A 13,737-nucleotide genomic window follows, 5' to 3' on the forward strand; every position below is an offset into this window, starting at 1 on the left:
TTTGGACCTCCTATCGCATGTCTGCGCTGCTCGTCCTCGGTGCGGGGGAGTCCTTATCGGAAGTGGCCCCTTAGGTGAGTGTACGGATCCGAACTCCGATAGAGTCTAATGTAAATGTTGTCCTGATGGTCACCTATTTTTGAGAGATAATAAAGAAAAGTAAGGAAAATAGATAAAAACGTTACGGGAATGCTTGCAGGGTTGTCCGTATTGTGCTTCCGCCGATGCCCATGGTATCTTGAGCGCATAGTGATGTACGCGTGGTGTAAATCTTGCAAATATAGTGGGTGGGTGGCGGAAGCCGAACTGCTATTTCCGTTCCGGGAGTGGTCAAACTTTGGAGGGAAACTGTTTCTGGCCCCTGGTGTTCGGCTGTCGAGCCGCTCCGTTGTCTTTACCGCCTGGTGGCCTCCTCCCCTTGTGCTCGGCATTAAGCTTGCCTGCCTGCTTAAAGACCCAACAGTTTCTGTTGGTGTGATTAGCTGGCTTATCAGGATGACCGTGAATCTGACAAGGTCGGTCCAATATCCTGTCGAGGGTGGATGGTCCATCCTGGTTTTCCTTAAATGGCTTCTTCCGTTGACTGGGTTTCGGATTGTGAAATCTGGCATTGACCGATGTGTCGCATAATCTTTCATTACTGTTGTGACTGTTGTGTTCGGTTTGTCATGGCTTGCAGTTGCCGTCTCGGATTTCAGAAGTGCCCGGGTCACTGGCATTGTTGCTTTTACGAGCAAGCCAGTTGTATTCTCCCACGCAAAAGCGAGTCATTAGAGCGGTAAGAGCTATCATGGATTTGGGTCCTTCCTGGCCGAGGTGACGCGCAAGACATTCATCCCGGACGCTATGTTTGAAGGCCGCAAGGGCTTTGTCACATCCTAGGTAGCCATGCATTAGAGTGTTGCATCATGTCTACTTTTTCATCAGAAACTTGAAATGGGGATGACAGAACCCCCAGTCCCCTCTGAAACCAACTAGGGTTTACTAAAAAAAAACTTTTCAATGAACCTGAAATGCCCTTCTAAAATGCCCATCATTTTTGTCTTGGTTCAGAACCTCTGCCAAAAGTGGTGCACATTTTCCTAGGCCATCTTAGGGTTTTTGAATTAAATCATAAATATTTGAATTTGGGCATTTAAAATTATATAAAATATTTAAATGCTCAAATATCTCCAAACTAAAATGTTTCATGTTGGAAATAATCCAACTATGGACCAGGAGTAATTTGGTGATTTTAGGAGTTGTCTAAGTATTTTATTTAATTCAACAAAGTTGCAGAAGTATTAAAAAAACAGAAATAGAAAGAAAAAGGGAAAACTTACCTAGCGCCACCACAGGCCCACCAGCCAGCCCACCTGGCCGGCCCAGCCCGGCCACCGCTCCAGCGAGCTGCTTGGCTTGCCAGGCAGGCAGCCAAGGTGCTCGGCGGCGGCACCGCAGCTCGCCACGCAGCTGCACGCCGCCCTGCCTCCCCCTCTCGCCGCCCTGATGGCCTGGACGAGCTCCACGTCGCGCCCCGACCCTCCTGGACACCTCCATTCGCCCCCAGTTCCTCTCCCTCGCGCTCCCACGCCATGGCCGACGCCACCGTCGCCGCACCGCCGCCGTAGCCGTGCTCCCCGTCGTCTCCACGCCGCGCCACCGTGTCCAGAAGCTCCGCCGTCCTCTACTTCTTCGAGCTAGCCGAGCCCCGAGCGCTCGCGTGCCCCGAAGCCGCCGCACCAACCTCGCCCGAACCGCCATCGCCGGAGATCCCCTTCGCCGTCGCCGCCGCAGCAGCTCGTCCCCGACCACGCCGTCCTTCCATCAAGACCGCAGTGAGCTGGGCTAACTTCCCCTTCCTCTCTTTCTCTCTCTCGTGCACCACAGCGAGCACACTAAGCTCACCCCCACGCGCCGTCGCGGACCTCTTCGCCGACGTGCTCCCGGCCATCCTCCGGCCACCTCGCCTTGTCCATCGCACTCACCACGCCGCGTTGGGGCTAACCATGCACTCCCCGCACCTCATCGCACACTCTAGCCATGAGTTCGTCTTCAACCGAACTCCGGCGGCCGCCAAAGTCGCCGCCGGCGCCAACTCCGGCCACCCCGAGCCCAACCACCACCACCAATAGTCGCGGCTCAACCTCAGCAACACGTAGATGCCTTCCGCCGTCCATTTGGTTGCCGGAATGGCAAAAAGCACTTTCGCCGCCGCGTCGGGCTCGCCGGCGGCTAGACGCCGGCGTGTTTGACTCTGACTTTGACCACGGGTGGGCCCCGGTTGACCCCCTGGGTCTATGACATGTGGGGCCCCCTCTGTTAATTAATCCAGTTAGTTTAAATCTAATTTAGTTAAACTAATTGAATACTGACATGCGGGACCCACTGGTCAGTTTGACCTGGACCAGCCCGTTGACCACTGACGTCATCATGACGTAGTGCTGACGCAGTAATTTAATTACTGGAATTATTTTTACACAGGAAATTCCAGAATATTATTTAAACTTCAAAAATTCATAACTTTTATTCTGTAACTCCAAATTAGACAAATTATATATGAAAAATGATCAGAAAAATCCAATCTATCCATCTGTACTATTTTCATGCATGTTTAAACAAGCTAACCTGCTGTTTATCACAGAACAAGATAAAACACCTTAAATGGCAACTTATGAGTTTGAACTTTGAATCAATGGTTCAAATTAGTTCAAACCCATCGGTTCTTAGTTGCATTAGCCCAATACACTCATTTTGCCATGTCTCATGCATGCATCATATTGTTGCATAATGTTTGGTAATGTTTGTGTATCGGTGCTCTCTGCGGCAGGTTCTGCCCCCGAGGAGTACCGTGATAACCCCGACGAAGAGCAATACCAGTGCACCGACCCGTCAGGCAAGCAACCAACCATTTGATCATATCGATACAATCCCATGTTCTCGCTCCTGCTCTCTTTTACTGCATTAAGACAACGCGTTTCAAACTGCTGTGTGCTACGGTAGTTGAACCCATTTCCTCTGCATGACCTGTCATTGCCACAGTAACTAGATGAAACCCACTAGCATGTGTAGGAGTTGTTTTAGCCATATGTATGTGTTGTTCCTACCTTGCTATGCCTGCTATGCTTAGAGTCGTGTCAGGTCTGGTTCATCTGGGTGATGGGCTAGAGTGAAATGTTTATGTCGGTAATGAGAGTGGTGTGGTGAACACGATTTGGTAAAGGTATCGATGAGAGGCCATGTAGGAGTACATGGTGGGTTGTTTCATTGAAGCCGACCTTAAGCACTGAGATCTGTATGTGTGATTTAAGAATCAGCTACTACCATGCATTGGGCCCGAAACCAATGGACCCTCTCGGCTTCTTATTCACCCTAGTTCTCCGTCCAGGAGTTGCAAGTAGTTTCTGGTGTTTGTAGCCTACTGGAGGCCGTGGACAACGCTGACCGTAGGGGTGGGCTGTGATGCGGTAGGTACATGGCACGGTGTACCGAATACCCGTTAGGTATCTCGGGAACCCTGTTCACATCGTTCGGGGCCGTATGGGAAACCTCGGCCGGACTCCCTGCGGATGGAACCTGGATAGGCGATAAACCTGGACTGGAGGCTTAGGTGATTAGGTAGGTCGTGGCCGACACCCACGTTGGGCTTCCGCTTGAAGGTTGCCGAGTACATGTCGTGTAAACGACGGTAAGTGGTGAGAGCGTGTATGAAGGAGTACACCCCTGCAGGGTTAACATGATCTATTCGAATAGCCGCGTCCGCGGTAAAGGACTACTTGGTTGCCTATACAGTTCATAGACAAGTAAATGAAAACTGTTAAAAGCCTCAAGATAAGTGTGAGTGCCGAGGATGGCTCTTCCGTAGGAAGACGGAGGTGGATCCTCGGTAGTGTATTGAAGTGGTGAGTAGTGGACTCGTGTGCGAAAAACCATTTCAAGTTGAAGTATCGTAGGATAGTCTAGCCAAGAGTCAAAGCTGGCTTGCTGCAATAACTCCACCGACCCTTCTTGATAATATGCATGTATGTAGGATCTGATGTAAGTCTTGCTGAGTACCTTTGTACTCATGTTGCTATAATTTACATTTTTACAGAAGACGCTGCAACCCCTTCTGATGGGTTCTATGTAGACGTTGACATCAACGAGTAGGCTAAAGGCCCAGGTGGTGACCCTGAGCTTGTGAAGGACCACGTAGTATAGCTAGGCTTTCCAAGTCTCTTTTTTTTACTAGTTGTCTGTACTCAGACAATGTACTTCCGCTGCTGGTTTGTATGACTGTATGACTTGTATGTTGGGTCGTGAGACCCGTACCTTTGTGTATGTTATGTATGGCTCCCTGAGCCTTAAATAAAGTACTTGTGTCGTAGAGTCATGTTGTGATGCTTCGTTGTATTTGCACACATCGAGCATATTGTGTGTATGATTGAAATGCTTGGTATGTGTGGGATCTGACTATCTAGTTGTTTATCTTTAGTAGCCTCTCTTACCGGGAAATGTCTCCTAGTGTTACCGCTGAGCCATGGTAGCTTGCTACTGCTCTGGAACACTTAGGCTGGCCGGCATGTGTCCTTCTTCGTTCCTGTGTCTGTCCCTTCGGGGAAATGTCACGCTTTGAGTACCGGAGTCCTGTTAGCCCGCTACAGCCCGGTTTACCGGAGTCCTGCTAGCCCAGTGCTACAGCCCGGACCCATTTGCTGATGACCGACACGTTTGAAGCTGGGTCATCGATGCCTGCCCCTGTAAGTCTGTGCCACTTTGGGTTTACGACTAGTCATGTCAGCCCGGGCTCCTTATCATATGGATGCTAGCGACACTATCATATACGTGAGCCAAAAGGCGCAAACGGTCCCGGGCAAAGGTAAGGCGACACCCGTGGGGATACCGTGCGTGAGGCCGCAAAGTGATATGAGGTGTTACCAGCTAGATCGATGTGACATCGAGTCGGGGTCCTGACAGCGTTGGTATCAGAGCCGGACTGCCTGTAGGTTCTCCAAGCCAAACTGGTCGATGTTGAGTCTAGAAATTCTTTAGTTATATGTAGGGGAATTGTTTGTGGGTTGGAACGTAAGGCTCTTTTTACTCCTTTATCTTATGACATTCTGATCTGAGTCAGTCCATTCTTCCACCGGGGGTTAAGGAATTAGGATCTATACTCTCTATCAGGATCACGTGTTACTAATCAGTAGTACCTTATAAGTTTGATGGATACAAGCCTAGTTCAGTTCTACTACCACATTATGTTGTTAGAATGGATTCAGAACTTTGATATGATGATGTTGAGTGTGTACGAAATCCTTTGTCAAATGTCTCAAATCCTTCTTGAGCATTTACAGCTGTTATGCTGCCGAAATTTTGCTAGAAATTCTAATGCCTTTGCATTATGATTGTGCTTTCAGATGGCCACTCGCGACCTCAATCAAGTGGTTCGCCTGACTCGATGCCTAGATGTACCCGGCCATACCGCCAAGTTGGTCAGGGTAATGACTGAGGCTGGATACCGTTGGTATCCTGAGTACACGGTCGAGGAGCAATTTCGGGACTTCAATCAAAGCCAGTATCTCTGCACTGTCAGGATATTTCCATCTTATCCTGGATCCACCGAGCCCCTTCACTGCTCCTATGGACTCGGGGTTACTATTGAGATGGCTGTGCAGGACGCCGCCTACTCTATGATGACCATTATGCGAGTCAGATCTGGGCTATTTCGGGACTCTGATTTCCGGTATATGCCAGGATCACTTCCGGGAGCACAAGGGTATCTCCAGGCTATCTATGCTGACCCCACCCAGGAGGATTCACGGACTCGCACCACTGCTGAGATGCTCGAGGATAAGGACCGTGAAAATCGGGCCTTGAGGTTAGAGCTCTTCAATACCCGTGCTGACCACTGGGCTACTTTGACTCGGTTTGCACCGGCGGTGCAAGCTGGATATTCAGATATGCGCGATCTCTATCCTGTGAGATTTGCTCTGCCAGACGTGATGGGTTGGCGTGATGTAGGAGGCATCACCCCACCTCGCGGTCCCCGCAGGCCACCGTCTGTTGGTCCAAGGCCTCATCCTAGCCCCTATGGTCCACAAGCTCCGCGAGATCGTCTATTTCCGGATGATCATGTTGAGCTTCCAGGCTATGGAGGTGACTTCTACGAGGACTACTACGGATCGGTCTGAGTTAGTGGTAGTATCACTAGTTCGCACTAGCTGTGTCGTCTATCGTCCCGCGTGACTCGTGGGATATGACCTAGTTTGTACTCTTTCCGGAGGTGTAGAAAAATAATGTATAGGAGCTTGGGATGCCTCCGATGAGATGTAATCCTCTTTTCACCGTAATAGTACTTTGTTTGGTCTTGTACTAAACCCTGTATGGTGTGTATGACGATGGAATAAAAGAAGCAGTTTCTGTATCTACCATGTCATACGGATGATCATCTTGCATTCCGAGTTATTCCTTACATTTTGTATCCTATGTTGGAATTTTATCATCCTGACTAAATCATTGTCTTGTTTACCTAGGATGGTCAACACGCGCGCTAACCCTGCTTCTCAAGAGCAGGCCGAAGGCAGTGAAGTCAGGGATGCAAATCTGCCTCATCCCCCTTCACTAGCCGAGGTTATGATGGAAGCTGAGAGAAACAAGCGGGAGACCAACCGTTTGTTGGAGCGTATTGAACAGAATACAGCACACCATCGGAGGACCAACGTGGTGTCACTCAGTGATTTTATCAAATTGCATCCACCCACGTTCCACCACTCCGTCGAGCCTCTCGACGCTTATGACTGGCTTCGCAGTATCGCTCACAAACTGCGTTCCGCGCTGGTAGCGGAGGCTGACAAGGTCACCTTTGCTGCATATCATCTTGAAGGCCCCGCCAGTCTATGGTGGGAGAATTATGGAGCTATGCGCCCGGCGGGCCATGTCACTACTTGGGCTGAGTTCAGTGAGGCTTTCCGTGAACATCACATTCCGGAGGGTCTCATGGACCGTAAACGTGAAGAATTTTGCAGTTTCACCCAAGGCCGACTTTCTGTGGATGCTTACAGCAGGGAGTTTGGTAATCTCGCATGATATGCAACTGAGGAAGTGTCTACTGATGCCAAGAAGCAAGCAAGGTTCCGTAAGGGCCTTAGTCCTGAGCTTCGCCGCGACCTCCGTCTGCATGAGTGCACATCTTTTCAGAAACTTGTCAACAAAGCCATCAGTGCTGAAACTGGTCAGACTGACTATGACGCAACACGCAAGCATGGTCGTGACATGGGTTCCTCATCCGGTGCTGGTCCTCAGAAGCGCCGCGTGTGGGTACCCAACACCGCCCTGCCACCCAGGTTCACACCGAGGCCATCTTTCCAGGCGCCTCGCCCTGTTCAACAGTCTGCTCCAGCCAAGCCCTATGGGGGTCCAACTAACAATGCTCCTCCACGTACCAGTTCCGTGACTTGTTTCAAATGTGGGGAATCTGGCCACTATATGCGTGAGTGTCCCCAGACCAATCCCAACCAGTCTGCTAAAGCTGTTGGCCGTGGCAAGCCGATAGGGAAAGTGTTCCACGCCAAGCCGGTCACCGCTTCACGTGGCCATGTCAATTGTCTCTCTGCCGAAGAAGCTCAAGAGGATCCCAACGTCGTTCTCGGTACGCTTCTTGTTAATTGCCACCCGGCATCTGTTCTTTTCGATACAGGAGCCTCTCATTCTTTTATATCTGAAAACTATGCTCGCTTGCATAACGTCGCATTTGGTGATATGCCAACCTCTATGGTAATTCAAACTCCGGGATCCAAATGGCAAACTTCTAGAGTAAGCCATGGAAATGAAATCCAAGTCGACAGACTTGTTTTCCTCGCGTCTTTGATAGCCCCTAAATCTTCAGATATTAATATCATTTTGGGTATGGACTGGATGTCAGCTCATCAAGCCAAAATTGATTGCTTCTCTAGGACTGTTCAACTCACCCATCCTTCGAGGAAGATAGTCAATGTCTTGACCCGAATAGCCAAGCGACAATTATATTCTCTTAATGCCAGCCCTTTGTCAGACCTTGAGGACGTGTTGGTAGTCCGTGACTTCCCGGATGTCTTCCCAGAGGAATTGCCAGGTGTTCCACCTGACAGGGATGTTGAGTTCGTAATAGACCTCATCCCCGGAACCGTTCCGATTGCTAGAAGACCTTATAAGATGGCACCCCTAGAACTAGCCGAGCTTAAGAAACGACTCGATGAGTCCTTGAAAAAGGGTTTCATCCGACCTAGCTCATCTCCGTGGGCTTGCCCCGTCCTCTTCGTCAAGAAGAAGGATGGTACGGACCGGATGGTTGTAGATTACCGACCTGTCAATTTGGTCACAATCAAGAACAAATATCCGCTTCCCAGGATCAACGACCTGTATGATCAGCTCGCTGGATCCTCAGTCTTCTCCAAGATGGATTTGAGGTTGGGCTACCATCAAATCAAAATCAGAAATGGGGACATTCCTAAAACGGCCTTTGTTACTCGTTATGGCCAATACGAGTACACCGTCATGTCCTTCGGTTTAACCAACGCTTCAGCCACCTTTTCTCGGTTAATGAACTCAATCTTCATGGAGTATTTGGATAAATTCGTCGTGGTTTACCTCGATGATATACTCATCTACTCCAAGAACGAGGAAGAACATGCCGAACATCTAAGGCTAGTGTTGAAGAAACTTCGAGAGCATCGCCTTTATGCCAATTTTCTAAATGTGAATTTTGGTTGTCAGAAGTAACCTATCTGGGTCATGTAATATCTGGTAAAGGTATTGTTGTTAACCCTGAGCGAGTTCAAGCCGTCCTTAATTGGACTCCACCTGAATCGGTCAAGCAAGTTCGGAGTTTTCTGGGCTTAGCGAGCTATTGTCGTCGCTTTGTCGAGAACTTCTCCAAGGTTGCCAAACCTCTAACCGAACTCCTCAAGAAAGATAAGAAGTTCGAATGGACTCCACAATGTGAGCACAGCTTTCAGGAACTGAAAAGACGCCTGACCTCTGCTCCCGTACTGGTACCGCCAGACTTCTCCAAGGACTTTGTTATCTACTGCGACGCCTCGCGACAAGGACTAGGTTGCATTCTCATGCAAGATCGACACGTAATTGCTTACGCTTCACGGCAATTGCACCCACATGAGGAGAATTATCCTACTCATGATCTAGAGCTTGCAGCCGTAGTCTATGCACTTAAGACCTGGCGACATTACCTCCTCGGTAATCGTTGCGAAATATTCACTGATCACCAAAGTCTGAAGTACATTTTCACCCAACCGGATCTGAATCTCAGGCAAAGACGTTGGGTTGAATTGATCACAGACTTCGACTTAGGAATAACCTACACCCCAGGGAAAGCCAATGTCATGGTTGATGCGCTAAGTCGTAAATCTTATTGTAACAATCTGATGTTACAACAAAGTCAACCGCTTCTCCATGAGGAATTTCGGAAGCTTAACCTTCACATTGTTCCTCAAGGTTTTCTTTCCACCTTGGTGGCAAAACCTACCCTTACGGATCAGATTATCAAAGCACAGAAGGTAGATCCGGGAATCTCCCGCATCAAGAGAAACATTCAGAAAGGATTTGCGAATTGCTTCTCCATTAATGATCAAGGGGTCGTATACTTCGGGAATCGACTAGTGGTTCCCAAAGTGCGCAACCTGAGGCGTTTGATCCTTAAGGAAGCTCATGAATCTCCTCTCACCATTCATCCCGGTAGTACTAAGATGTATCAGGACCTACGCCAGAGATTCTGGTGGACTAGGATGAAGAGAGAAATTGCTCAGTTTATTGCAAATTGCGACGTCTGTCGTCGTGTAAAAGCAGAGCATCAACGGCCTGCTGGCACCCTTCAACCCTTAGCTATTCCTGAATGGAAATGGGATAAAATTGGTATGGATTTCATTACCGGTTTTCCCAGGACCAAGAGAGGGAATAATGCTATTTTCGTCGTGGTCGATCGTCTTTCCAAAGTAGCCCATTTCTTACCTGTTCGTGAGAGTATAACCGCTAGCCAGCTGGCAGACTTATACATCTCCCGAATAGTGTCCCTCCATGGTGTTCCTTTGGAAATTAACTCGGATCGAGGAAGTCTTTTCACCTCTCGATTTTGGGAAAGTTTCCAAAATGCTATGGGAACCCGTCTCTCCTTTAGCACCGCCTTCCACCCTCAGTCGAGTGGTCAAGTGGAACGCGTCAACCAGATTCTAGAAGACATGCTTCGAGCCTCTGTTATCTCATTCGGAATGGACTGGGAGAAGTGCCTTCCATTTGCTGAATTCGCTTACAACAACAGGTATCAATCTAGCTTGGGTAAAGCCCCTTTTGAAGTTCTCTATGGACGACGGTGTCGAACACCCCTTAACTGGTCAGAGACCGGGGAAAGACAATTCTTTGGCCCGGATATGATTCAGGAAGCAGAAGAACAAGTTCGTATCGTTCGTGAAAAGTTGAAAACAGCCCAATCTCGTCAAAAGAGTCAATATGACCTAAAACATAAGGCTATGACTTTCGAGGTTGACGAGAAGGCTTATCTTCGGGTCACCCCTCTGAAGGGAACCCATCGTTTCGGTATCAAAGGCAAATTGGCTCCTCGTTACATTGGACCTTTTCGCATTCTCGCCAAACGAGGAGAAGTTGCCTACCAGTTGGAACTACCTCCGCACCTCTCCAGAGTCCACGATGTCTTCCACGTTTCTCAACTCAGGCGTTGCTTCTCGGATCCTATCTGTGGAGTGGACCATGAAACGCTTGATCTCCAAGATAATCTTACATATCGAGAGTACCCCATTCGTATCCTCGATCAGACCGAACGTACCACTCGACGTCATAATATCAAGTTTCTCAAAGTTCAATGGTCGCACCATTCTGAGGATGAAGCAACTTGGGAAAGGGAGGATCGTCTTCGACTCGAGTATCCCGCCTTCTTCCCGGAGGAACCCAAATCTCGGGACGAGATTCTTTTGAGTGGGGGTGAGTTGTCACATCCTAGTTAGCCATGCATTAGAGTGTTGCATCATGTCTACTTTTTCATCAGAAACTTGAAATGGGGATGACAGAACCCCCAGTCCCCTCTGAAACCAACTAGGGTTTACTAAAAAAAACTTTTCAATGAACCTGAAATGCCCTTCTAAAATGCCCATCATTTTTGTCTTGGTTCAGAACCTCTGCCAAAAGTGGTGCACATTTTCCTAGGCCATCTAAGGGTTTTTGAATTAAATCATAAATATTTGAATTTGGGCATTTAAAATTATATAAAATATTTAAATGCTCAAATATCTCCAAACTAAAATGTTTCATGTTGGAAATAATCCAACTATGGACCAGGAGTAATTTGGTGATTTTAGGAGTTGTCTAAGTATTTTATTTAATTCAACAAAGTTGCAGAAGTATTAAAAAAACAGAAACAGAAAGAAAAAGGGAAAACTTACCTGGCGCCACCACAGGCCCACCAGCCAGCCCACCTGGCCGGCCCAGCCCGGCCACCGCTCCAGCGAGCTGCTTGGCTTGCCAGGCAGGCAGCCAAGGTGCTCGGCGGCGGCACCGCAGCTCGCCACGCAGCTGCACGCCGCCCTGCCTCCCCCTCTCGCCGCCCTGATGGCCTGGACGAGCTCCACGTCGCGCCCCGACCCTCCTGGACACCTCCATTCGCCCCCAGTTCCTCTCCCTCGCGCTCCCACGCCATGGCCGACGCCACCGTCGCCGCACCGCCGCCGTAGTCGTGCTCCCCGTCGTCTCCACGCCGCGCCACCGTGTCCAGAAGCTCCGCCGTCCTCTACTTCTTCGAGCTAGCCGAGCCCCGAGCGCTCGCGTGCCCCGAAGCCGCCGCACCAACCTCACCCGAACCGCCATCGCCGGAGATCCCCTTCGCCGTCGCCGCCGCAGCAGCTCGTCCCCGACCACGCCGTCCTTCCATCAAGACCGCAGTGAGCTGGGCTAACTTCCCCTTCCTCTCTTTCTCTCTCTCGTGCACCACAGCGAGCACACTAAGCTCACCCGCACGCGCCGTCGCGGACCTCTTCGCCGACGTGCTCCCGGCCATCCTCCGGCCACCTCGCCTTGTCCATCGCACTCACCACGCCGCGTTGGGGCTAACCATGCACTCCCCGCACCTCACCGCACACTCTAGCCACGAGTTCGTCTTCAACCGAACTCCGGCGGCCGCCAAAGTCGCCGCCGGCGCCAACTCCGGCCACCCCGAGCCCAACCACCACCACCAATAGTCGCGGCTCAACCTCAGCAACACGTAGATGCCTTCCGCCGTCCATTTGGTTGCCGGAATGGCAAAAGGCACTTTCGCCGCCGCGTCGGGCTCGCCGGCGGCTAGACGCCGGCGTGTTTGACTCTGACTTTGACCACGGGTGGGCCCCGGTTGACCCCCTGGGTCTATGACATGTGGGGCCCCCTCTGTTAATTAATCCAGTTAGTTTAAATCTAATTTAGTTAAACTAATTGAATACTGACATGCGGGACCAACTGGTCAGTTTGACCTGGACCAGCCCGTTGACCACTGACGTCATCATGACGTAGTGCTGACGCAGTAATTTAATTACTGGAATTATTTTTACACAGGAAATTCCAGAATATTATTTAAACTTCAAAAATTCATAACTTTTATTCTGTAACTCCAAATTAGACAAATTATATATGAAAAATGATCAGAAAAATCCAATCTATCCATCTGTACTATTTTCATGCATGTTTAAACAAGCTAACCTGCTGTTTATCACAGAACAAGATAAAACACCTTAAATGGCAACTTATGAGTTTGAACTTTGAATCAATGGTTCAAATTAGTTCAATGTTCTTAGTTGCATTAGCCCAATACACTCATTTTGCCATGTCTCATGCATGCATCATATTGTTGCATACTGTTTGGTAATGTTTGTGTATCGGTGCTCTCTGCGGCAGGTTCTGCCCCCGAGGAGTACCGTGATAACCCCGACGAAGAGCAATACCAGTGCACCGACCCGTCAGGCAAGCAACCAACCATTTGATCATATCGATACAATCCCATGTTCTCGCTCCTGCTCTCTTTTACTGCATTAAGACAACGCGTTTCAAACTGCTGTGTGCTACGGTAGTTGAACCCATTTCCTCTGCATGACCTGTCATTGCCACAGTAACTAGATGAAACCCACTAGCATGTGTAGGAGTTGTTTTAGCCATATGTATGTGTTGTTCCTACCTTGCTATGCCTGCTATGCTTAGAGTCGTGTCAGGTCTGGTTCATCTGGGTGATGGGCTAGAGTGAAATGTTTATGTCGGCAATGAGAGTGGTGTGGTGAACACGATTTGGTAAAGGTATCGATGAGAGGCCATGTAGGAGTACATGGTGGGTTGTTTCATTGAAGCCGACCTTAAGCACTGAGATCTGTATGTGTGATTTAAGAATCAGCTACTACCATGCATTGGGCCCGAAACCAATGGACCCTCTCGGCTTCTTATTCACCCTAGTTCTCCGTCCAGGAGTTGCAAGTAGTTTCTGGTGTTTGTAGCCTACTGGAGGTCGTGGACAGCGCTGACCGTAGGGGTGGGCTGTGATGCGGTAGGTACGTGGCACGGTGTACCGAATACCCGTTAGGTATCTCGGGAACCCTGTTCACATCGTTCGGGGCCGTATGGGAAACCTCGGCCGGACTCCCTGCGGATGGAACCTGGATAGGCGATAAACCTGGACTGGAGGCTTAGGTGATTAGGTAGGTCGTGGCCGACACCCACGTTGGGCTTCCGCTTGAAGGTTGCCGAGTACATGTCGTGTAAACG

The sequence above is a fragment of the Triticum aestivum genome, chromosome 2B (genome assembly GCF_018294505.1).
Source record: "Triticum aestivum cultivar Chinese Spring chromosome 2B, IWGSC CS RefSeq v2.1, whole genome shotgun sequence".
Taxonomy (NCBI): Eukaryota; Viridiplantae; Streptophyta; class Magnoliopsida; order Poales; family Poaceae; genus Triticum; species Triticum aestivum.